Source organism: Dendropsophus ebraccatus, chromosome 5, assembly GCF_027789765.1.
Source record: "Dendropsophus ebraccatus isolate aDenEbr1 chromosome 5, aDenEbr1.pat, whole genome shotgun sequence".
NCBI lineage: Eukaryota > Metazoa > Chordata > Amphibia > Anura > Hylidae > Dendropsophus > Dendropsophus ebraccatus.
This window is the reverse complement of record NC_091458.1, coordinates 162,394,835-162,421,057: the sequence shown is the minus strand read 5'-3', so window position 1 is coordinate 162,421,057 and position 26,223 is coordinate 162,394,835. Positions and strand designations below refer to the sequence as shown.

General features: G+C 44.2%; 1 long non-coding RNA gene across 2 annotated transcripts in view; it reads left to right on the top strand.

The window, feature by feature from the left end:
* The window catches only part of LOC138793960 (uncharacterized), a 117,078-nt gene that overhangs the window by 73,162 nt on the left and 17,693 nt on the right, over nt 1-26,223 (top strand). For both annotated transcript variants that reach the window (XR_011363378.1, XR_011363379.1), the window contains exons 2-4: nt 12,111-12,170; nt 14,187-14,301; nt 19,318-19,414. This is a non-coding gene — a long non-coding RNA (uncharacterized lncRNA). The remainder of the gene's footprint in view (nt 1-12,110; nt 12,171-14,186; nt 14,302-19,317; nt 19,415-26,223) is intronic.

Genomic DNA, 26,223 nt, shown 5'->3' with positions numbered 1-26,223 from the left:
CAAAACAATTTTTAACACAGATATAAAAAGGGAAAGACATAAAAAAAATGAAATAAAAGAAGGATATCTGCAATCAAGTAATTACATCGTATAACATTGGGAAGCGACTTAACAAGCCCTTGTGCCAGATACAATTAGAGTCCCAATTATAGGTGATATGAAGAAAGGAAAAAGAGAAGAACCAGATCAGTCATTAGCAGAAACCTTAACTAAAGAAAAAACAGTGAAGAAACATACCTGTGTATCGTAGCACCGAGGAGATCATACTATAAAAAGTTCCATAGACACATCTAAGCCCTGTACTAGATCATATAGTGCGAAAAATAGGATACGCGTATCCGTTTGATATCTTGCATTAATGGCTACTTGCCACTGAGTTGAGCATGACCTGTATAGGGTTTCTACAACAGTCCCATAAGGACCCCGAGGGTGGTCCCGCCGTGTCTATCCAACGCCCCCATATTTTTTCGAATTTATGCGTGCATTTCCTCCTAATGTAAACACCTCTTTCCAGTCTGATGGTGAGGTTCATTTTGGTGATAAATTCTTGTATTGTAGGGGGGTCTGTCTGAATCCACCTGGATGCGATTACTTTCCGTGCCTGATAAAGCATTCTTTGAATTGCGACCATGTCAGTATCTTCTATATTTGGGAACTCTATAATCCCCAGTATACAAGTTTTTGGTTCCATAGGTAGAGAGAGGCCGTATATTTTAGTGACTATATCCAGTATTCCCTTCCAGAAGGCCTCTAGCTGGCTACACGCCCATATCATGTGCAATAAGGAGGCATTCTCTGAGTGGCACCATGGACAGTCTGCAGTCGGCCAAGCACCAATATTATGTAGAAGTATGGGTGTCTTATAGACTCTATGTAATAAGAATATCTGCGAGAGCCGCTGAGATTCACTAAGAGAAACCATGGTGGTAAGTTCAAGAACGTCGTTCCAGTTTTCATCAGACAGACTCCCCACATCCGCCTCCCATTTCTCACGTATCGTTAATGGGAATTGACTAAAGTGCTCTGGGAGGAGCTGATTGTATAAGCTTGATATCAGGCCCTTAGTAGAGTCCCCTTTAGATATATAACTAAACAAGTCATGCGAAGTGATACTCAAGTCAGTCTGTCTTTTTTGTGCCTCGTAAGCATGCCGAATTTGTAAGTATTGGTAGAACCTGGTGTGTGGAAGGTCAAAGGTCGTGCGAATATATTCGAAGGTGGCTATTCCGTCCTCCTGAATGATGTGTTGCAGGAATAGAATACCCTTGTCCTCCCATGGAGAAAACCCCTCCAGTTAAAAAAATTCTGGTAGTAGGGGATTACCCCACAGGGGAGTAAAGGTGGTAAAACTACCAATACGAAGCAAAGATTTTACCTTGGCCCAAACCTTGGTCATCGAGCTAATGTCGGGAGAACCCTTCCCTCCCATTTGGTGTCTCCAGTCTCTAAAGCCATAATGGGTAGTTTATGTCCACTCAGCCAATTAACCAATTTACCAGTCTGACTCATAGCTTCCTGACAGCCCCAACCACGTAAATGCTGTAGCTGGGAGGCCAGGAAGTAGATATAGGGGTCGGAAGGGCTAATCCCCCCGCAGTCTTATGTCTCTGTAACGTTTCTAGTTTGATACGTGGTGTACCTTTGCGCCAGACTAGATCACAGAATATACCCTGGATCTTATGAAGAAAGCGGAGTGGTATCCACACAGGGGAGTTGTGGATAACATAAAGCAGTTGGGGCATCAGAATCATCTTTAGGAGATTGCCTCTCCCTATGGCAGAGAGTGGGAGGCGGCGCCAGGTGTCCACTTTAATCATGAATTTAGACAGTAACGGCTGAAGGTTTTTGGCAATAAAATCTCTAATGTTTGGGGTTATTATTATTCCTAGATATTTGAATTCAGTGACAATTTGCAAATTAGTGGAGACTAGAGCGCCCTCAGGCAGCGGTTTGAGGGGGAGGATAACTGATTTAGTCCAATTTATGGACAGTCCAGAGCTTACTCCATATTCTTCTATAATAGACATAATATTAGGGAGAGATGTAAGGATATTACCGACGTACAGAAGCATGTCATCAGCATATAACGACACACGTTCCTCTCTGACACCCCTGGGGAAGCCCTGAAATGCTGAAGACGTGCGCAAAAGGCAAGCCAGTGGCTCTATAGTAATCGCAAAAAGAAGGGGCGACAGGGGGCAACCCTGTCTTGTGCCCCTTCCCAACGCGAATCCCTCTGAGAGACCTCCGTTAGCCCGGATTCTAGCCCTTGGTTGTTTATACAGTAACTGTACCCATTTGAGAAATTGGGGCCCAAATCCCATCCGCCTCATGACAGCCCATAGGAAGGCCCACTCGACGCTATCGAAGGCCTTCGCAGCGTCGAGTGAGACCACCGCCGGGGACTCCGCCTCCCCTGCCCCCAATTGTATGTTCATGTGGAGCCTACGTAAATTAAGGGCAGTGGACCGTTCTGGCATAAAGCCCGATTGATCACTGTGGATCAGGGAAGTTATTACTTGTGTCAATCTGTTTGCCAAAGCCCGGGCCAAGAGCTTGACATCATTTGTTGGCAGAGATATGGGCCGGTAAGAGCCTGGCTCCTTAGGGTCCTTGCCTGGCTTTCTAATGACTACTATTGTAGCCTCCCTCATTGAATCCCTTCTTGCAAAGAGTCACGGTAGACCTCTAACAGATGAGGAAGTAAGACATTCTGGTGTTTTTTATAAAATTCGTCAGGAAGACCGTCACATCCTGGAGCCCTCTCATTAGAGAGGGACAGGAGTGCGTCTTCCAATTCCTCAACCGCTAGAGGCCCTTCCAGCAAATCCCTCTGCTCAGGAGTCAGGCTGGGTAAGTCAATAGAATGTAAGTATTGGTCCAGCTCCGCGTCTGATTTTGTCAGAGTGGAAGTATATATATCTGTATAGTAGCTAAGCAGTACCTCTAGTATGCCCTTATCCGTATTTACTATCTGTCCTCCCATGTCAGCTAATTCCACAATATGATTCGGGCCCTCCTGTGTTTTTACAATAGTGGCCAATAAGTGACCAGCACTCTCCCCCTCTTGGAAGAAGCGTTTGTCCTCAGTAATTTTCAATAGGTGATCACTATAAAGTTTTTGTGCCTCCTCCCATCTGGTCTTATTCAATGTGGAAGGATCTGTGACCATAGTGCATTCTGTCCGTTGCACCTGATCTCTAAGAGCGATAGTTAACTGTATCGCTCTCGTTTTATGGGTATTTATTTTCTGGATGTAGATCCCTCTAACGAAGGCCTTCATGGTCTCCCACACCCATAGGGACGAGGCAGACCCAGTATTTATATGAAAAAATACAGCTATGGACTTATCGATAGAGGGACTGTCATCCACCAGTTGCATCCAAAATGGATGGGGTCTCCAGGGCACTGGGTTTTCCCGCCTCCCAGTCCCCATATTTAGACAGACCTTAATTGGCGAGTGGTCAGAAACACTTCTGGGTAGATACTCTATATCAGTAATGTAAGAAAGCAACGATGGTGTACCAATTGCCATGTCTATCCTGGATAGAGTGTGGTGCGAGCCAGAATAACAAGAGTACTGTTGGCTATGAGGATGACGTAATCTCCATAAATCGCTCAGACCACACTCCTCCAGCAGACGCGACAAGGCCGTGTGCTGTATACCTGAGTGCGGCACACCCGCAGAGAAACGGTCTAGTTGTGGAGACAAGACATTATTAAAATCTCCAATTATAAGTACAGGCACAGGCGGCATGGAAGTAATATAGGTAATGACACACTTAAGTACTTCAACATTATATGGGGGTGGGATATACACAGCCACCAGGATTATCGAGATACCATATATATCACAGTGTAAGCATATAAAGCGGCCCTCACTATCAATTTTGGAAGAATGGTATACAAACGGATGACTCCGAGCCCTTTACAGACCCAACAGGGTGTATATGCATAGTGTCTGTACTCGCCCCCTCCCGCACTCAGTACTGAATAGTGAGGATAATGTCCCCCGTGACAAATTCTTAACCTTAGAGGTTAGGCACACATCTTGAACGTAATGAAGCCGGATCAAAAGATAGAAAGCCCAGCCAGCAACCATCTGGAGAACAAAGCGAGACAACACTGATCAGGCATCCTTTTGTAGATTATGCTCGTTGTTCTCTAGCCATTGCAACGCTGCTTTAGGTGTCTCAAAAAAGTGGGTGGTCCCCAGGGCAACTACCCGGAGCTTCGCAGGGTAGATGGTAGAATAAGGGACTTGTAGAGCTCTCAGGCGCTTGCGAATATCCACAAACTGTGCCCTTTTCTTTTGGACTTCGGCAGAGAAGTCGGGATAAATAGATATTGTAGTTCCATCAATGGTTAAATCATCATGTTTTCTAGCCAGGTGAAGTATTGTATCTCTGTCCCCAAAATGAAGAATGCGCATCAGGACAGGTCTGGGAGGGGCCCCTGGTGGCGGTGCTCTAAACAGCACTCTGTGTGCTCTTTCAATGACGAAAATGTGGGCCAGATTATCCACCCCCATTTTATCCCTGAGCCAGGATTCGAAAAAGGCAACTGCGTCCTTCCCTTCAACTTTTTCTGCGCATCATCCGATTTTCCATATCATCAGATTTATTAATCAGCAGGGATACATTATGTGCCACACGTTTTAAATCACGTTTCATAGGGGAGGATTGATCTTCCAGCTCGCTGACACGGCCCTCCACCTCACTTATGCGCTTTTCTCATGTCCTCTTTCAGGCCTCCAATATGTGAGTGCAGGGAAGCACTGACCTGTGTGAGCGCAGCGTATACCTCCTTAATGGTGGGGTTTTGGCCGGAGGAGGGAGCTGTGTTGGTAACATGGCGGCTCCCGCATGTGAGGCAATTTTACTCACAGTCTGTGACCTTTGTGGCTCCGGAGCATCCTCCTCTGGACCGCAGTGCTCAGCACCCGCATCTTGTACGGAGAAGTCTGAATCCTCCTCATGTGATTCTGCTTCAGCCCACTCCAAGCGCCTGGCATATTTCTGCAGCCAGACCGCGGTCTCTTTACTGTGCTGGCCTCCCGCGGCGCCATGTTGGCCGCGCGACGTAACAGACCCGCTGGCTTTTGCCTCCGCTCCTCTCCTCTGTCTGCGCCTCATTTGGCTGCCAAGTCGGTGTGGAGGGTCCCTGGCACCCACTCTCTCCTCCGCATCACAGCTCACCGGTAAATAGTCGCGGGGAATGTAATAAACAGGATACTGTGTGCGGGGGCTCAGCGTTCGTGCTGCTGCCTACATCGCGCTCAGGCCACGCCCTTAAAAACTTCTTTTACTTTAGAGCGGAAAATTCAAAAGGTGTTTCCTAAAAGTTTCCTAGAAATAGCTGATAACCATCATGAAATCCGCATGTTTTTTAAATGTCATTTTGGATTTCATGACAATTTCTGAAGGGGCCTTATAGTTTTCCACTTGCCTACAGTTTGGGTCCTGCTCACTTGAATCTGCCGCATCCACTTGGGTAACGACTATAAAAGAATTGCAAAAAATTGTATATTTTAAGCTCATACACACGACTACATTGACCATAAACAAAAGTCTTCAAAACTCACAAATATCGTCCATGACCTCCGCATCCAAAACAATTGGAACGTCGTCGGCCCCTGCTGCGGTGTCTGAAAAATTAAACAGACGTTCACACCAGGAAAAAAAAAAGTAGATATCTATAAATCGGTAAATATATCTATATAGTTATCAAAATATATACTAATATATCTATATAACTTAAAATACATACTAATATGTATATATGTCTAAATACACACACACACACACATATATATATATATATATATACACTGCAGAAGTGCAAACTGATTAACTGAATCTATATAATTGTTACACATATATATATATATATATATATATATATATATATATATATATATACATACAGTGGTGCCTTGGATTAGGAGTATAATCCGTTCCGCTTGTAATCAAAATTCACTCTTAAACCAAAGCAAATTTTCCCATAAAAAAATTATAGAAATCCAGACAATTGGTTCCACACCACAAAAAAAAGGATTTATTATTCTTAACAACATGTAAAACAAATGAAACAAACATTCAGAAACAGCAGAATCTGTGATATTATAAGTGACTGTACAGTAATGGAGAGGAGGGAAACACAAGGGCGGACAGAGACTGCAGGGAGCATGAAGGAATGAGCAGGACAGATGTGGGCACATACATGCAGCACTCTCTGTCCGGGGAGAGAGAGGTTACAGCTATGGAGAGATTACCTCCACAGTCCTGTCCTCTGATGTAAGCCCCAGCCTGAAGTGGATCTGCTATGATTTGGAAGGTGAGGGAGACTTCCTGGGTCAGAGTACAGGGCTGTAGACCCCGCTATGCAGACCATGCACCTCCCCCGCCAACCCAGTACAGGGAGCTCTTAGACCAAAGCAATGCTCTTACACCAAGACACAATTTTGAAAAACTGTGATCTCTTCTTGCAAAGTGCTCTCAATTCAAGTTATTCTTAACCTGAGGTACAGTATATACACTACTGTTCCTCCTTTTGCAGCAATTCCAGCATTGCCCACCTTTGGCATTCTAGCTATTAATCTGTTGGGGTAAGCTGGAGAAATTGCCCCCCACGCTTCTAGAAGCAGCTCCCACAAGTTGGATTGGTTGGATGGGCACTTCTGGCGTACCATACGGTCCAGCTGCTCCCACAATGGGCTGGTGATCTGGTGACTGCGCTGGCCACTCCATTCCCTATGATAGACTACCAGCTACTGCTTCTGCTGGAAATAGTTCTTGCACAATTTGGAGGTGTTTAGGGTCATTGTCCTGTTGTAGGATGAAATTGGCTCCAACCAAGCGCTGCCCACTGGGTATGGCATGGCGGTGCAGAGTGATCGCCTTCCTTATTCACAATCCCTTTTACCCTGTACAAATCTCCCACCTTACCAGCACCAACCCCAGACCATCACATGACCTCCACCATGTATAACAGATGGCGTCAGGCATTCTTCCAGCATCTTCTCATTTCTTCTGCGTCTCACAAACCTTCTTCTTTGTGATCCAAACACCTCAAACTTGGATTCATCCATCGTCCACAACACTTTTTTCCCGTCTTCCTCTGCCCAATGTCTGGGTTCTTTTGCCCATCTTAATCTTTTTCTTTTATTGGCCAGTCTCAGATACGGCTTTTTCTTTGCCACTCTGCCCTGAAGGCCAAAATCCGGCAGCCGCCTCTTCACTGTAGATGGTGACCCTGGTGTTTTGCGGGTACTATGTAATGAAGATGCCAGTTGGGGACCTGTGAGGCGTCTGTTTCTCACACTAGAGACTCTAATGTGCTTATCTTCTTGCTTAGTTGTGCAACGCGGCCTCCCACTTCTTTTTCTACTCTGGTTAGAGCCTGTTTGTGCTGTCCTCTGAAGGGAGTAGTACACACCGTTGTAGGAAATCTTCAATTTCTTAGCAATTTCTGGCATGGAATAGCCTTCATTTCTAAGAACAAGAATAGACTGTCCAGTTTCAGATGAAAGTTCTCTTTTTCTGGACATTTTGAACGTTTAATTGACCCCACAAATGTGATGCTCCAGAAACACAATCTGCTCAAAGGAAGGTCAGTTTTGTAGCTTCTGTAACGAGCTAGACTGTTTTCAGATGTGTGAACATGATTGCACAAGGGTTTTCTAATCATCAATTATCCTTCTGAGCCAATGAGCAAACACATTGTACCATTAGGCCCCGTTCCCACTGAGCAAAGCTAGCGGAATTCCGCGACGGAATTGTCCGCCGCGGAATGCCGTTAGCCTCCCGCTCATAATGGGACTCTATGGGAGGCGCGCGCTGCTGCTCTGTACGCGCTGAAGAATGAACATGTTCATTCTTCAGCGCGGACAGGGCAGGAGCGCGCGCCTTCCATAGAGTCCCATTATGAGCGGGAGGCTAACGGCATTCCGCGGCGGACAATTCCGTCGCGGAATTCCGCTAGCTTTGCTCAGTGGGAACGGGGCCTTAGAAGACTGGAGTGATAGTTGCTGGAAATGGGCCTCTATACACCCATGTAGATATTGCACCAAAAACCAGACACTTGCAGCTAGAATAGTCAGTTACCACATTAGCAATGTATAGAGGGGATTGGTTTAAAGTTAGGACTAGTTTAAAGTTATCTTCATTGAAAAGTACAGTGTTTTTCCTTCAAAAATAAGGACATTTCAATGTGACCCCAAACTTTTCAACGGTAGTGTATAATGTACTATATATATTATGGTGTGTGTGTGTGTGTATATATATATATATATATATATATATATATATATATATATATATATATATATATATATATAGCAAAGTGGAGAAAATTTTTTTTTCAATTTCCGATATATAATGCAATACACATATGTTAATATAACAGCAAAATTTTATACTTATAATGACACAAATATATATAAAATGCTTCATACAAGAAACATCAAAAAATAATAATACATGACAACTGTAATCGTATATATTAACTCAAAAGGGGTAAAAATAACATACCTTGTAGCCCAATTATCCAATGATAAATCGATGTGATCCAAGAAAAGGCGAATCAATTACAAACGAATCGACGTGAGCGAAGGCACGGTGAAATGAAATGGAGGCGAAGAAATGCACGGTACAAACTGGTCGTGTCCTTGTTTTAACGAACGAATAGAAACCATTTCAAGCCTGGGACGTATCAATAGAACACGCCTCGAAAATACGAACAATACTCCACGTGGTATGAGCCCGCGCTACTTCAATTGTTCAAACGAACGAATAAAATTTGTTGAGGTAATTGATAATTAGAATACAACACACCTACTTTTTTAACACTTTTTGTAAACGAATTAACGATTTTTTAATTCAACAAAACGATTAGAAAATTAACGTTGAAAGACAAACGATTTTTTTTCGTAATGTTTAAAAACATTTGAGAATGACTCAACGACGATCGTTTGCAAGTGGTCGTTTGAGCGAGTTTATGAACGACAAACGTTCCGTGGAATAGGGCTATAATACTGGGGTGTGTAATATACTGGGGAGTCCCATAGAGATAAACATGCAGCAAGGAGGATGATAAAAAGGAATGCAAAAAATAAAGACAAACACTTCATACACAAACAACATTTTTTTTATTAACAATAAAATAAGAATTTTTAAGAAAAGAAAAAAAACTTAACTCTGCCTTTTGCATTGCTTTGCCAGCATTGCCTGCATTTCGGCAAGCTCAAGTTGCAGGCCTCTCAGCAGGTAACTCGCTGCATAAAGGCGGTTGGGGACCTCATACTGGGGTGTACAATATGCTGGGGACCTCATCCTGGGTTGTGTAATATGCTGGGCATCACCTCCTGGGGTGTGTAAAGTGGCGGATTATAATGTGGGTGGTTTGGGCGGCTGCCCGAGGCTCCGGGGGGGCCCATGCCGCTGCCCATATTATTAGTATGCAGCACACGGCAGCACGTCACTTTCCAGGGCCCAGCTGACCCTGGAGTCTGCCGCAGTTTTATTCGGGGGTCATGCCCCGAATAAAATGCCTCCTGCCCCGGTCTTGCGAGCCAGATGCAGCTTTTTTGATGGCCGCATCTGGCTCGCAGATCGTCGCTGCTGCCCTTCCGCCTGCCTCACCTACTGCCCCCCCACGTGCTGCTCCAATCCAATCAGCGGAGACCGGGCCGTGGCGCACGCAATGATAGGATGCGTACACCACGCTCCCAATCTCCGCTGATTGGATCAGCACGTCCGGCGGGAACTACAGGCTGTACCTGAAGCTCGATGGAGGTGAGGAGGCTTGGGGGAGAGAAGCACGGGGGGAGAGAAGTATGGAGGAGGAGAAGCAGGAAAGGAGAAGTATGGAGGAGGAGAAGCAGGAAAGGAGAAGTATGGGGGAGAGAAGCTGGGAGGTGAAGTATGGGGGAGAGAAGCTGGGAGAAAAAGTATGCGGGAAAAGCATGGGGGGGGGGGGGAAGCCGGGAGGAGAAGTATGGGGGAGAGAAGCTGGGAGGAGAAGTATGGTGGAGAGGAGCAGGGGGGAGAAGTATGGGAGGATAAGTATGGGGGAGAGAAGCAGGGGAGAGAAGCATGTGAGGAGATGTATGGGGGAGAGAAGCATAGGGGAGGAGAAGCAATGGGGGAGAGAAACAGGAGAGAGAAGTTTGGGGGAGGAAAGCATGGGGGAGAGAATCACAGGGATGGGGGAGAGAAGCATGGGAGGAGAAGTATGGGGAGGAAGTATGGGGGGAGAAGCATGAGGAGGAGAGAAGCATGGGAGGAGAAGTAAGGGGGAGAAGTATGGGGAGGAGAAGCACAGGGCTGGCAGTGGGACCAGCTGCAAGGGGGGCAGGTGGCAATATGTTTATGGGGGGGGTTAGGGCAACAGCCAGGGACCAGGTGGCAATATGTTTATGGGAGGGGGTAGGGGCCCACGTTGGGTGGACAGCCCGGGGCCCAGGGTACATTTAATCTGCCACTGGGTGTGTAATATGCTGGGGACCTCATACACGGGTGTGCAATATGCTGGGGACCTCATACTGGGGTGTGTAATATGCTGAGGAACTCATTCTGGGGTGTGTAATATGCCGAGGGCCTCATATCAGGGTGTGTAATATGCCGGGGACCTCATACCCGGGTGTGCAATATGCTGGGGACCTCATACTGGGGTGTGTAAAATGCTGGGGACCTCATACTGGGGTGTGTAATATGCTGGGTTCCTCATACTGGGGTGTGTATTATGCTGGGTTCCTCATACCAGGGTGTGTAATATGCTGGGGACCTCATACCGGGGCGTGTAATATGCTGGGTTCCTCATACCGGGGTGTGTAATATGCTAAGGACCTCATACTGGGGTGTGTAATATGCTGGGTTCCTCATACCGGGGTGTGTAATATGCTGGGGACCTCATACTGGGGCGTGTAATATGCTGGGGACCTCATACTGGGGTGTGTAATATGCTGGGGACCTCATATCATATTGGGGTGTGTAATATGCTGGGGACCTCATACTGGGGTGTGTAATATGCTGGGGACCTCATACTGGGGTGTGTAATATGCTGGGGACCTCATATCATATCGGGGTGTATAATATGCTGGGGACCTCATACTGGGGTGTATAATATGCTGGTGACCTCATATCGGGGTGTGTAATATGCTGGGGACCTCATATCATATCGGGGTGTGTAATATGCTGGGGACCTTATACCGGGGTGTATAATATGCTGGGGACCTCATACCGGGGTGTATAATATGCTGGGGACCTCATACCGGGGTGTGTAATATGCTGGGGACCTCATATCGGGGTGTATAATATGCTGGGGACCTCATACCGGGGTGTATAATATGCTGGGGACCTCATACCGGGGTGTGTAATATGCTGGGGACCTCATACTGGGGTGTGTAATATGCTGGGGACCTCATACCGGGGTGTGTAATATGCTGGGGACCTCATACTGGGGTGTGTAATATGCTGGGGACCTCATATCGGGGTTTGTAATATGCTGGGGACCTCATATCATATCAGGGTGTGTAATATGCTGGGGACTTCATATCAGGGTGTATAATATGCTGGGGACCTCATACCGGGGTGTGTAATATGCTGGGGACCTCATACTGGGGTGTGTAATATGCTGGGGACCTCATATCATATCGGGGTGTGTAATATGCTGGGGACCTCATACTGGGGTGTGTAATATGCTGGGGACCTCATATCGGGGTGTATAATATGCTGGGGACCTCATACCGGGGTGTGTAATATGCTGGGGACCTCATACCGGGGTGTGTAATATGCTGGGGACCTCATACCGGGGTGTGTAATATGCTGGGGACCTCATACCGGGGTGTATAATATGCTGGGGACCTCATACCGGGGTGTGTAATATGCTGGGGACCTCATACTGGGGTGTGTAATATGCTGGGGACCTCATATCGGGGTGTATAATATGCTGGGGACCTTATATTGGGGTGTATAATATGCTGGGGACCTCATACCGGGGTGTATAATATGCTGGGGACCTTATATTGGGGTGTATAATATGCTGGGGACCTCATACCGGGGTGTGTAATAAAACAGCTTCTGACATGTGGGTGCTGATTTATTTTGTAGAGCGACGCCAACAATGCAGGCAGCGTCCAGGACAGGCGCATCCTCTGCCACGACCTTCTAGTAAGTGTAAAGATATTTATATTTAACCCCTAATGAGCAGTTTTAAAATGGCCTTAAAGGAGCGGTGCGCCAAAACGGACAACGCAGTACAAAATCAGAAAGTGAGCGGATAGTCGGAGGTCAGAACCCGGGCAGAGCAATAGCAAGGGGATTAGGACAGGGGAATGCTGGGAAAGGAGCAGGGAGCTGGGACTAGTAACAACTAATAGCCAGCAGGGAAGTGAGGAGCTGGCTGCTTATTATCCAGGATCAGAGATCAGGTCCGGCATTGGAGCAGCCCTGATCCCGGCACCAAGCTCAGCTGGACAGACCGAGACGTGCAGTAACCCCTGCACCGCCAGAAGTCTGACAGGCAAGGCGGGTGTGGCTGAGAAGTAAGACACAATTCAGACAATATAAGTGCAAACAACAGACATACTCAGCGCTTCCTCGGCCGCCCGGCACGGACTGAGGAGCCCAAAGTCTCATTCCTAACAATAGATGCTCATTTCTTATTCTTCAGCTCCAACCGTCATGGAGTCTCCGGGGGACTCGTCACCTGGGCCGTTATCTGTGTCCAGTATGAACAAACCCCTAATCCTACAATCTTATATATGTCCAAGCACCAGGGATCATTGACACATTCATTCACATACGGACAATCTAAGCTGAAGGTGTCCGTCCTCATCAGATCGCATACTGCCAAAGGGCGTCCAGAACGCAGCACAGTGAGGGTTATAGGAGATGGTCATGTGATTTTAGCAGCCAATGAGACCCCTACACCTCAGCAATGACATTTCTGACACTTCTATGTTCTCTGCACCGATTGGCCGGCAGAAAGACGCTCGAACGCAAACTCAAACAAACAGTAAAATGTTCGTTTCTTCAGACTTTTCTTGGACAGTTCGATCTCCACTAATCCTGAGAGGCCGCGGACGGATCGGAGGGGAATATCAGGCTGCAGGTGGAAGGTCGGGTCTCTGTGGCAATGGACACACATGAGGCCACAATGAGAGCAGCCTCTATTCTGATGGGGCCGCACACAACGCTCTCCTCCATGTCAATTACCATGGAGACCCGAACGTCCACCGGCAGCGTGGAAATAACTGCTGATCTGGCAGCGGCCCCTTATGACACGTACACTTTGAAGGGGATATCCTGGGTAGCTACTGTTTCCAAAACCGCGCCATACCTCTCTTCAGGTTGTGTGTGGTATTACAACTCTGCTCCATTCATTCGAATGAATTTGTGAGCTGCAATACCACAAACAAACTGAGGACAAGAGTGGCAGTGTTTCTGGAGGAAAGCGGCTATGTCTTTTTAAATCTTGGATAATCCTGTTAAGGAGGAGCATTACTCTCCTAATACTTACCTTTCTTGCTGGTAGCCAAAAGATGTTTACTGGCAAGATGGTTGGTCCCTGAGATTCCCACCATGGACCATAAAAGATATCTGACCATGGACCAATTAGATGCCGAACCCAACGAGAAAGCACGGCCAAACCATTCCTTAAAATGGAAATGGAAACTCCCTTCAGTGGTAACACCGTTCCGGAACCCTGAGTGGTATCTCGAGGCGGCTGTAAGGGATTCCATAGGAGCGTCTCCTGGATTAGGAACACACATGGAAGACATGGAGGTTAAAGGTCGTAACCCCACTCCGCAGGGAGGGAAGGAATAATGGGGGGGGATTTGTGGACGACCCAGTAAACTTTTGGCAGTCAGAATCGTAAATTGTTTTCCTTAGATTCTAGGGGCCCATATAGAACTTTGCAGCATGGAAACAGATAACGATAACGTTTTTATTTTCCTTTTTGCCCATACGACATATATAACGTTTCCGTTTTGGTGCAACATCCTACATTTTATATTATTACATTTATTGTCAGCTGATCATTTTTGGGGACATTTGGTACTTTGATTTACGCTGTGAATGTATTAGCATGGCCGTTGTATCGGCCGTTGACTCCATCGAACCTCTCATAAAGAGAATGATTTGGACTGGTTGTGTTTACTGGTTTTACCTTCTTCCCTTCAGATTCCAAATCCCTTATTCGACCTGGCAGGAATAACATGGACATTTCCTTGTGCCCTTCTGGACGTTCTTTGGAGCCACGCTAATTGGAAAAGCAATAATTAAAGTGCACATCCAGGTAAGTCCCGTACGCTCACAGGACGCCGATGTCCGAAAGTCACTTGTGAAACCAGTTAAGACCCCCCCCCCCTCGCGGGAGATCAACTGATTTACCTGATAGGAGAATAAAAGCACATATGTTATAATGGTATATAGCAGATATATGGTATATAGCTGTTATCTAGCATCGGCCCCGCACTGGATGTGTATCCACCCATAAAGCCATATATTGGAGAGGTGACGGCGCATGTACTGAGCCCCCCTCACTGACGTCTATGGGGGTGACAGAGAGCACAGGCATGGCCGCCTCTTCTTGGTGAGTTATAGGTATAGAATGTTATATCGCGTCCTATGTTCTTAAGTCCAGGTGTAACGTCCATTGCTCTCGATATCGCCCTGAAGATTATATCGTCTTTCTGTAATAATCCAGAAGGTCCGTGCTCTGTTGACCTCGCAGCCTGGTGTGAATGGCGCTGGCGGGTCACTTTGAATATACAGGTGACATTCATCCATTCTGCATTATGTAGAGTCTTTTAGGACTTTGTTCTTGACACGACTCTTTGTGTCACATGTTTAGGGTCTTTATTGGACTCTTTGTGTATGACCAACCTGATGACATTCAGCAAAGCCGTCCTTTGAGCACATGGTGTGCACCTAATGCCTGATATTTGCTGCACCCTTCCTGCGCACTCAAAACATTTTAGAAATGTTTCGACTCAACACAAAATGCCTTCCCAGCTCTTTTGTTGTCTTCTAAAATAGTCGAAGCTCCTAGAGCTATTACTTGACTTGAGCAAATAGCACACACCGCTATATACAAACACGCTTTGAAGAGAAACACTCCTGAATGGTGACGTTAGTCTGAACTTTGCCTGCAGCGAGCCTGGACTAAGTATGTCGCCCTCTCACCACCCAAAACCACAGCATGCCTCTCTATTATGGCCCTACCCTGCTGACGGCCCTCACCGTCCCACCCTGTGTATATTTAGCAGAAGGATTGAGAACTAGAAGATTCTGACATCTTAAAAAAATATCAAGACTGTCACTAGTCGTCAATATTTACATTAAAGTTTATTTCCTTCTATTTAGTATGTGGACAAGGAGATGCGTAGAAGACATAGACAGGGGGACAAGACACATAGAAGACAGACGGGGAGACAAGAGGCGTAGAGGACACAGACGGGGGACAAGACGCGTAGAAGACACAGACGGGGGACAAGACACAGAGAAGACACAGACGGGGGACAAGACGCGTAGAGGACACAGACGGGGGACAAGACGCGTAGAAGACACAGACGGGAGGCAAGACGCATAGAAGACAGATGGGGAGACAAGAGGCGTAGAGGTCACAGACGGGGGACAAGACGCAGAGAAGACACAGACGGGGGACAAGACGCAGAGAAGACACAGACGGGAGGCAAGACAAGTAGAAGACACAGACGGGGGGACAAGACGCATAGAAGACAGACGAGGAGACAAGAGGCGTAGAGGACACAGACGGGGGACAAGACGCGTAGAAGACAGAGACAGGGAGGCAAGACGCGTAGAAGACAGACGGGGAGACAAGAGGCGTAGAGGACACAGACGGGGGACAAGACGCGTAGAAGACACAGACGGGGGGACAAGACGCATAGAAGACAGACGGGGAGACAAGAGGCGTAGAGGACACAGACGGGGGACAAGACGCGTAGAAGACACAGACGGGGGACAAGACGCGTAGAAGACACAGACGGGGGGACAAGACGCATAGAAGACAGACGGGGAGACAAGAGGCGTAGAGGACACAGACGGGGGACAAGACGCGTAGAAGACACAGACGGGGGACAAGACGCAGAGAAGACACAGACGGGGGACAAGACGCGTAGAAGACAGAGACAGGGAGGCAAGACGCGTAGAAGACAGACGGGGAGACAAGAGGCGTAGAGGAGACAAGAGGCGTAGAGGACACAGACGGGGGACAAGACGCATAGAAGACAGACGGGGAGACAAGAGGCGTAGAGGTCACAGACGGGGGACAAGACGTGTAGAAGACAGAGACAGGGAGGCAAGAGGCGTAGAAGACACAGACGGGGGACAAGACGCAGAGAAGACAGAGACAGGGAGGCAAGACGCGTAGAAGACACAGACGGGGGGACAAGACGCGTAGAAGACACAGACGGGGAGACAAGATGCGTAGAAGACACAGACGGGGGGAGAAGATGCGTAGAAGACACAGACAGGGGGACAAGATGCGTAGAAGACACAGAAAGGGAAGCAAGACGCATAGAAGACACAGACGGGGAGGCAAGACGCATAGAAGACACAGAAAGGGAAGCAAGACGCGTAGAAGACACAGACGGGGAGACAAGACGCGTAGAAGACACAGACGGGGAGGCAAGACACATACTGTAAATATCAAACCAAACACCTAAAGGGGCTAACAAAAAAAAAATAGTGATAAATTCAGATTTCTGTGCTCTCTCGGTATTGTCAGTCGTACGTTTCAAGCTTAAAGTGTCACTGTCGTTTCTAAAAACTTTTCACGTTAGAGAGAGACGTCAAAAGTTTTGATTGGTCCGGGTCTGATTGTTCACGAGCCGGGAGAAGACCATGAGAAGACCATGCTCAGTGCAGTCCTCTTCCAACTCTGCGTCACATGATAAGTCGGGCTTCTTATGTAAGGTTGGAATTACACTGGATGTTTTTTTTTTTATTGATAAACGATTATTGACATACGATCTCGAACGACCGCTATGACAAAGAATCTTAAATAGTTCACCCTATTACACAGGACGATGATCGTTACTTACTGTCTTTCTTGCGCTCGTCCTGTCCTGGCTGACTAGGGAACAACGAAAAACCTTGAACGATTTGTGAACGTTCAACGATGAAAATAGGTCCAGATTCTATCAAACAATCAACGATTTCTCGCTGTTCATTTAATCGTTGCCTGCTACAAATCTGAACAATATAACGATTTTTTGAACAATAATCGTCCAGTGTAATGCGGCCCTAATTCTATGGCAGGAGTAGGAAACCTTTGCTCCCCATCCCTGGTCTATGGAGCTCACCTCTTTCACTGACAGAGTGGGGAGCTACAGCACGGCCTTTTCCCAGCTTGTTATCATAATAGGTGCAGGTGTGAACACTCAGACCCAGACAGATCATAATTTTCGACATGTCTCTCTGATATATCAAAAGTTTTTTTAAAACAACAGTGACTGTTTAAAGAAGTAGCTGTCAACCATACGATTATATAAAGAATTAAGCAAGTTATAATTGAAGAAAATATCCATTATCCAGTATTACCATAATGGGTTAATAGTGGACAATCTAGATCCCGTACAAGAGCCTGGATACTCCGATGGATCACCAGAATGGGTTAATAGTGGGTGAGATCCCGTACAAGAGCCTGGATACTCCGATAGATCACCAGAATGGGTTAATAGTGGGCGAGATCATGCACAGGAGCCTGGATACTCCGATAGATGGCCAGAATGGGTTAATAGTGGGCGAGATCCCTTACAGGAGCCTGGATACTCCGATGGATCACCAGAATGGGTTAATAGTGGGTGAGATCCCGTACAGGAGCCTGGATACTCCGATAGATGGCCAGAATGGGTTAATAGTGGGCGAGATCCCTTACAGGAGCCTGGATACTCCGATGGATCACCAGAATGGGTTAATAGTGGGTGAGATCCCGTACAGGAGCCTGGATACTCCGATAGATCACCAGAATGGGTTAATAGTGGGCCAGATCCCTTACAGGAGCCTGGATACTCCGATGGATCACCAGAATGGGTTAATAGTGGGCGAGATCCTGCACAGGAGCCTGGATACTCCGATAGATGGCCAGAATGGGTTAATAGTGGGCGAGATCCTGCACAGGAGCCTGGATACTCCGATAGATCACCAGAATGGGTTAATAGTGGGTGAGATCCCGTACAGGAGCCTGGATACTCCGATAGATGGCCAGAATGGATTCTATATAAAGTTGTTTCCGACATGTTTCCCTGTGGTAGATAAATAAGAATTCATCAGGGTAAGATATTGGCCCAGATTTATTCATCTGTCTGAAAGAATCAGACACCTAGCAGCCAATCCCAGCTCAGCTTTCATGTTGCAGAATGGGCAGTCTATGGTTGTTATCTGTCTTATTGGCCAACGTGTCGATGCGGTGTACAAAAAGCCCACTGGTAAGAATAAAGACTAGTGATAATGGCGGCCGGAGGCGTGCAGTCACTTATACTGATGTATACAGCGTGCAGACAGGACGGTTAATGGGCTGAGCCCTCTTACTCTGTTAGTTTGATGTTTTCTGGCCTGGTTATGAGAAGGAGAGCCGACTGACTGATCCTACTCTGGATAGTAACTGATCAGAGAGAACTGTGACCTATGACACCACAAAAGTCCAACAACGTCCAGACATGTGCAATTCTCCAAGTGGTTTAGCAGCCGAGTACAGAACAGCAACGTCTCGCCCCAGCAGGGTGTCGCTGTGACAGTCCCAACTTAGCCTAAAGATATAACATGCGCTTCTGCTGGGGCTGTAGGCACACCTCCCAAGTGTCCCCCTTTTGCAGGGACAGTCCCTACTTTTGACCCACGTCCCTCTTTTTGACCTAGAAATGAGATTTGCATTAATAAACGTTGTACAGTGTCTGGTTTCTTCCTGTATAATAGACCCAAACCTGCATATTATTCCATCATGTGGTGCACGCTGGATCCTAAACATTGTTATATTCCCATGAGTCATGTGACATTATGGCCGTTGTCACACATGCAGACTCATTGAGTTCTATGGCCCCATACACACATCTGTAGGTGTCACAGATCCTGTAGATCCTGTATGTGTGGACGGATCCTCGAATTAAAAAGTATAGAAATGTCTGTAAAATGTTTCTAGACTGAACAGCAAGTGTCCCAATTTGGCCGTTCTAAAAGTTGGGAGGTCTGGTGTAGGGGATATAACGGTGCGGCATACTTACCTGTCCCGCTTCCCGGGCTGCACCCTGTCCGACACTCTCATCATTTTGCCAACTTTCTGTTCCCACAGGAAATTGGCGCTCAGCGTATACAGCACTATACGGTATTATACACTGACTGATTGCAGGAGACCAGATCCATAGACTTAGATAGAGCCAGATGAAGCGGTAAGTCAGGACCTGAGACCCCGAAACGTTTGTGTCATGTCATAAGTGTTGGGTGAACGGACTAAGAATCTACGGCCGGATCCAGATAGAACGCTGTATATACAGAATGGCGCAGAAATCTGTTCCAGGAGCTTCTATCGGGATAAAACAGACATTTTGGACCCATGTTTTCTAATAGAAATCTATGTATCAGGCCGTGTATGGGGGGGGGGTCCATGACGGCCCATCAGGGGGGGGGGGGGTCCATGACGGCCCATCAGGCTCTGGTGTGACCTATCAGAATATGATGAGAACCTTGTGCAGACATGGCGCATGCAGGAACCTTGTGTAAGCCATCTGCTCTGTACCTCAGGGTGTAAGGGCGTTCAGATCGTTCATGGCTTCACATAGTTATGTCTGGAATCTCGGCCAGTAGTTGGGCCTCACCCGCAGGATACTCATGCTGATCGTTCAGACCATTGTGACCTTAGAGTTGCTGCAATGTCACTGTTAGGCCTTGGGGTAGGATACTTCTCCCTCAGTCTGGTCTATTCTGTGCAATGTTTTACAGATTTGTTTCTGCCAAATATATGTAATTTCTCTATCCTTGTATGAAATATTCCGTGATTCATTGCTGACTGGTATTGTGCCGAGGGACTGGCGTAAGGCAAATGGATATAGTATCTTCAAAAAGGGCTCTAGGACTTCCCCAGGTAACTACAGACCTGTAAGCCTAACGTCCATTGTGGGGAAACTATTTCAGGGGCTTATAAGGGACTACATCCAGGAATATATATGGGGTAATAGTATATAAGGGACTACATCCAGGAATATGTAGGGGTAATAGTATATAAGGGACTACATCCAGGAATATATAGGGGTAATAGTATATAAGAGACTACATCCAGGAATATATAGGAGGTAATAGTATATAAGGGACTACATCCAGGAATATATAGGGGTAATAGTATATAAGAGACTACATCCAGGAATATATAGGGGGTAATAGTATATAAGGGACTACATCCAGGAATATATAGGGGGTAATAGTATATAAGAGACTACATCCAGGAATATATAGGGGGTAATAGTATATAAGAGACTACATCCAGGAATATATAGGGGGTAATAGTATATAAGAGACTACATCCAGGAATATATAGGGGTAATAGTATATAAGGGACTACATCCAGGAATATATAGGGGGTAATAGTATATAAGGGACTACATCCAGTAATATATAGGGGTAATAGTATATAAGGGACTACATCCAGGAATATGTAGTGGTAATAATATATAGGGGACTACATCCAGGAATATGTAGGGGTAATAGTATATAAGGGACTACATCCAGGAATATATAGGGGGTAATAGTATATAGGGGACTACATCCAGGAATATATAGGGGGTAATAGTATATAAGGGACTACATCCAGGAATATATAGGGGGTAATAGTATATAAGGGACTACATCCAGGAATATATAGGGGTAATAGTATATAAGGGACTACATCCAGGAATATATAGGGGGTAATAGTATATAAGGGACTACATCCAGGAATATATAGGGGGTAATAGTATATAAGGGACTACATCCAGGAATATATAGGGGGTAATAGTATATAAGGGACTACATCCAGGAATATATAGGGGTAATAGTATATAAGGGACTACATCCAGGAATATGTAGGGGTAATAGTATATAAGGGACTACATCCAGGAATATATAGGGGGTAATAGTATATAAGGGACTACATCCAGGAATATATAGGGGTAATAGTATATAAGGGACTACATCCAGGAATATATAGGGAGTAATAGTATATAAGGGACTACATCCAGGAATATATAGGAGGTAATAGTATATAAGGGACTACATCCAGGAATATATAGGGGGTAATAGTATATAAGAGACTACATCCAGGAATATATAGGAGGTAATAGTATATAAGGGACTACATCCAGGAATATATAGGGAGTAATAGTATATAAGGGACTACATCCAGGAATATATAGGGGGTAATAGTATATAAGGGACTACATCCAGGAATATATAGGGGGTAATAGTATATAAGGGACTACATCCAGGAATATATAGGGGGTAATAGTATATAAGGGACTACATCCAGGAATATATAGGGGTAATAGTATATAAGGGACTACATCCAGGAATATATAGGGGTAATAGTATATAAGGGACTACATCCAGGAATATATAGGGGGTAATAGTATATAAGGGACTACATCCAGGAATATATAGGGGTAATAGTATATAAGAGACTACATCCAGGAATATATAGGAGGTAATAGTATATAAGGGACTACATCCAGGAATATATAGGGGGTAATAGTATATAAGGGACTACATCCAGGAATATATAGGGGTAATAGTATATAAGAGACTACATCCAGGAATATACAGGGGGTAATAGTATATAGGGGACTACATCCAGGAATATATAGGGGTAATAGTATATAAGGGACTACATCCAGGAATATATAGGGGTAATAGTATATAAGGGACTACATCCAGGAATATATAGGGGGTAATAGTATATAAGAGACTACATCCAGGAATATATAGGGGTAATAGTATATAAGGGACTACATCCAGGAATATATAGGGGGTAATAGTATATAAGGGACTACATCCAGGAATATATAGGGGGTAATAGTATATAAGGGACTACATCCAGGAATATATAGGGGTAATAATATATAAGAGACTACATCCAGGAATATACAGGGGGTAATAGTATATAGGGGACTACATCCAGGAATATATAGGGGGGTAATAGTATATAAGGGACTACATCCAGGAATATATAGGGTAATAGTATATAGGGGACTACATCCAGGAATATATAGGGGGTAATAGTATATAAGGGACTACATCCAGGAATATATAGGGGTAATAGTATATAAGGGACTACATCCAGGAATATATAGGGGGTAATAGTATATAAGGGACTACATCCAGGAATATATAGGGGTAATAGTATATAAGGGACTACATCCAGGAATATATAGGGGGTAATAGTATATAAGGGACTACATCCAGGAATATATAGGGGTAATAGTATATAAGAGACTACATCCAGGAATATATAGGGGGTAATAGTATATAAGGGACTACATCCAGGAATATATAGGGGGTAATAGTATATAAGGGACTACATCCAGGAATATATAGGGGTAATAGTATATAAGAGACTACATCCACGAATATACAGGGGGTAATAGTATATAGGGGACTACATCCAGGAATATATAGGGGTAATAGTATATAAGGGACTACATCCAGGAATATATAGGGGTAATAGTATATAAGGGACTACATCCAGGAATATATAGGGGGTAATAGTATATAAGGGACTACATCCAGGAATATATAGGGGGTAATAGTATATAAGGGACTACATCCAGGAATATATAGGGGGTAATAGTATATAAGGGACTACATCCAGGAATATATAGGGGTAATAGTATATAAGGGACTACATCCAGGAATATGTAGGGGTAATAGTATATAAGGGACTACATCCAGGAATATATAGGGGGTAATAGTATATAAGGGACTACATCCAGGAATATATAGGGGTAATAGTATATAAGGGACTACATACAGAAATATATAGGGAGTAATAGTATATAAGGGACTACATCAAGGAATATATAGGGGGTAATAGTATATAAGGGACTACATCCAGGAATATATAGGGGGTAATAGTATATAAGAGACTATATTCAGGAATATATAGGGGGTAATAGTATATAAGGGACTACATCCAGGAATATATAGGGAGTAATAGTATATAAGGGACTACATCCAGGAATATATAGGGGGTAATAGTATATAAGGGACTACATTCAGGAATATATAGGGGGTAATAGTATATAAGGGACTACATCCAGGAATATATAGGGGGTAATAGTATATAAGGGACTACATCCAGGAATATATAGGGGTAATAGTATATAAGGGACTACATCCAGGAATATATAGGGGTAATAGTATATAAGGGACTACATCCAGGAATATATAGGGGGTAATAGTATATAAGGGACTACATCCAGGAATATATAGGGGTAATAGTATATAAGAGACTACATCCAGGAATATATAGGAGGTAATAGTATATAAGGGACTACATCCAGGAATATATAGGGGGTAATAGTATATAAGGGACTACATCCAGGAATATATAGGGGTAATAGTATATAAGAGACTACATCCAGGAATATACAGGGGGTAATAGTATATAGGGGACTACATCCAGGAATATATAGGGGTAATAGTATATAAGGGACTACATCCAGGAATATATAGGGGGTAATAGTATATAAGAGACTACATCCAGGAATATATAGGGGTAATAGTATATAAGGGACTACATCCAGGAATATATAGGGGGTAATAGTATATAAGGGACTACATCCAGGAATATATAGGGGGTAATAGTATATAAGGGACTACATCCAGGAATATATAGGGGTAATAGTATATAAGAGACTACATCCAGGAATATACAGGGGGTAATAGTATATAGGGGACTACATCCAGGAATATATAGGGGGGTAATAGTATATAAGGGACTACATCCAGGAATATATAGGGTAATAGTATATAGGGGACTACATCCAGGAATATATAGGGGGTAATAGTATGTAAGGGACTATATCCAGGAATATATAGGGTAATAGTATATAAGGACTACATCCAGGAATATATAGGGGATAATAGTATATAAGGGACTACATTCAGGAATATATAGGGGGTAATAGTATATAAGGGACTACATCCAGGAATATATAGGGGGTAATAGTATATAAGGGACTACATCCAGGAATATATAGGGGGTAATAGTATATAAGGGACTACATCCAGGAATATATAGGGGGTAATAGTATATAAGGGACTACATCCAGGAATATATAGGAGGTAATAGTATATAAGGGACTACATCCAGGAATGTATAGGGGTAATAGTATATAAGAGACTACATCCAGGAATATATAGGGGGTAATAGTATATAAGAGACTACATCCAGGAATATATAGGGGGTAATAGTATATAAGAGACTACATCCAGGAATATATAGGGGGTAATAGTATATAAGGGACTACATCCAGGAATATGTAGGGGTAATAGTATATAAGGGACTACATCCAGGAATATATAGAGGTAATAGTATATAAGGGACTACATCCAGGAATATATAGGGGTAATAGTATATAAGGGACTACATCCAGGAATATATAGGGGGTAATAGTATATAAGGGACTACATCCAGTAATATATAGGGGTAATAGTATATAAGGGACTACATCCAGGAATATGTAGTGGTAATAATATATAGGGGACTACATCCAGGAATATGTAGGGGTAATAGTATATAAGGGACTACATCCAGGAATATATAGGGGGTAATAGTATATAGGGGACTACATCCAGGAATATATAGGGTGTAATAGTATATAAGGGACTACATCCAGGAATATATAGGGGGTAATAGTATATAAGGGACTACATCCAGGAATATGTAGTGGTAATAGTATATAAGAGACTACATCCAGGAATATATAGGGGTAATAGTATATAAGAGACTACATCCAGGAATATATAGGGATAATAGTATATAAGGGACTACATCCAGGAATATATAGGGGGTAATAGTATATAAGGGACTACATCCAGGAATATATAGGGGGTAATAGTATATAAGGGACTACATCCAGGAATATATAGGGGGTAATAGTATATAAGAGACTACATCCAGGAATATATAGGGGGTAATAGTATATAAGGGACTACATCCAGGAATATATAGGGGGTAATAGTATATAAGAGACTACATCCAGGAATATATAGGGGGTAATAGTATATAAGAGACTACATCCAGGAATATATAGGGGGTAATAGTATATAAGAGACTACATCCAGGAATATATAGGGGTAATAGTATATAAGAGACTACATCCAGGAATATATAGGGGTAATAGTATATAAGAGACTACATCCAGGAATATATAGGAGGTAATAGTATATAAGGGACTACATCCAGGAATATATAGGGGTAATAGTATATAAGAGACTACATCCAGGAATATATAGGGGGTAATAGTATATAAGGGACTACATCCAGGAATATATAGGGGTAATAGTATATAAGGGACTACATCCAGGAATATATAGGGGTAATAGTATATAAGGGACTACATCCAGGAATATATAGGGATAATAGTATATAAGGGACTACATCCAGGAATATATAGGGGGTAATAGTATATAAGAGACTACATCCAGGAATATATAGGGGTAATAGTATATAAGAGACTACATCCAGGAATATATAGGAGGTAATAGTATATAAGGGACTACATCCAGGAATATATAGGGGGGTAATAGTATATAAGAGACTACATCCAGGAATATATAGGGGGTAATAGTATATAAGAGACTACATCCAGGAATATATAGGGGGTAATAGTATATAAGAGACTACATCCAGGAATATATAGGGGGTAATAGTATATAAGAGACTACATCCAGGAATATATAGGGGTAATAGTATATAAGAGACTACATCCAGGAATATATAGGGGGTAATAGTATATAAGGGACTACATCCAGGAATATATAGGGGTAATAGTATATAAGGGACTACATCCAGGAATATATAGGGATAATAGTATATAAGGGACTACATCCAGGAATATATAGGGATAATAGTATATAAGAGACTACATCCAGGAATATATAGGGGGTAATAGTATATAAGGGACTACATCCAGGAATATATAGGGGGTAATAGTATATAAGAGACTAC